This window comes from Miscanthus floridulus, chromosome 8 (assembly GCF_019320115.1).
Source record: "Miscanthus floridulus cultivar M001 chromosome 8, ASM1932011v1, whole genome shotgun sequence".
Classification (NCBI taxonomy): Eukaryota; Viridiplantae; Streptophyta; class Magnoliopsida; order Poales; family Poaceae; genus Miscanthus; species Miscanthus floridulus.
Genome location: NC_089587.1, coordinates 185,169,376 through 185,170,766, shown reverse-complemented (window position 1 = coordinate 185,170,766; position 1,391 = coordinate 185,169,376). Strand labels below are relative to the sequence as shown.

Below are 1,391 nucleotides of genomic sequence, written 5' to 3'. Positions count from 1 at the left end.
CTCCGCCCTCGGACGCCGCGGCGCTGAACTACACAGGGCTTGCCCATATTGCGCTGCGACACCACCCTCCTATGCCCCTCGCTGGCCGCGCAGCCTGGGCCGTCAAGTCGCCACTGGCCTGCGGCGCTGCTGAGGAGCAGCGCGTGCCCCCCTCCGCCCATCTCGGCCGCTGCGGCGTGGCCCTGCGTCACCGGAGCCTTCGGAGTTCTCTGCTCCCATGGCGGAATCCTCTGTCACCGGAGCCTTCGGAGTCCTCTGCTGGAAGGGCCTCTTGCCTATGAGCCAGTGAGGATGGGATCAAAGAGGATGTAGGCGGGGTTGGATGTTGGAGCTGGTGAGCTGAAGCTACTCAATGAGAGAAGGTGCAGGAACTGAAGGCAAAGAATGTAGAACTACAATAATTGGCTTGTTGAATGCAGGAACTTCAGTAGCTGATTCTTTGTGTTTGTAGTTGGCCTCTTGTTTGGTGTTCCATGTATCTAAGTTAGTGTGATGGTAGTTTGTTTGCACTAGACAATGGAGTGGCTATGTGCAATCTAGATCGAGTTATCCTGGACATCTTTTGTAAAGTATGAATGTTTGATGAACTTGACAATGTCCCTGCTATTTGTCATTTGCAACTGAATGTATTTGTCTAGTCCACAAAAATTGGTCAATATATGTGTGTGGAATCCAGAGACAACTGCTCATATATTACACAGATTTGATTTCCAAACTGCAGGACCTTCAATAGGTTGTAAAACATGCAGATAAGTCTTCAAGTACTCGACTATGGTAAAACATGGTGCAATGTAATCCTCCAACTCTTTTGATGCCTTGTATATGCAACTAATTGCATGACAACAAGGGAGTCCTGAAAGTTGCCAGTACCTACAACTACAACTCCATTCTTGTAAATTTACTGTGTACCTTCTGTCCTCATTCTCTTGGACCTCAAACCCATGTTCTCCATTCCACAGAACAATACACTTGCCTGACCTCTCTATGTTCATCTTCAATTTCTTAAAAATGTTGGGGCAAATAGTCCTTGCCCACTTCTCTGCCTTTGCCCTATTTTTTTTAATTCTGACCATCACTTTCTTTCTTATGGCCTCATTCATGGAGATAACTGGATAGAACCTTGCGTCCATGATGCTATTATTGAAACTCTCACACATGTTGTTGTCCACTGAGTCACAATTCGAACCAAGTCTAAAAAAAGCCCTACTCCAATGTTCTGGTGACGTGCTTATCATGTCCTTGGCTCCTGCTGGTGTGTCCTAAGCAAGGTAGGCTCGGTTGAGGTTGAACAAAACCCTGCAAGATGACTTAGCGCACCTCCACCACTTCTTTTGTAGCTTTTTGTCAGTGTATTTTTTCCTCCAGTTAGCATAAATGTGTCTTGCACACAT

General features: G+C 46.8%; 1 pseudogene; it reads right to left on the bottom strand.

The window, feature by feature from the left end:
- Positions 1-686: 686 nt before the first annotated feature.
- LOC136470313 (uncharacterized) lies at positions 687-1,391 on the bottom strand (annotated as a pseudogene).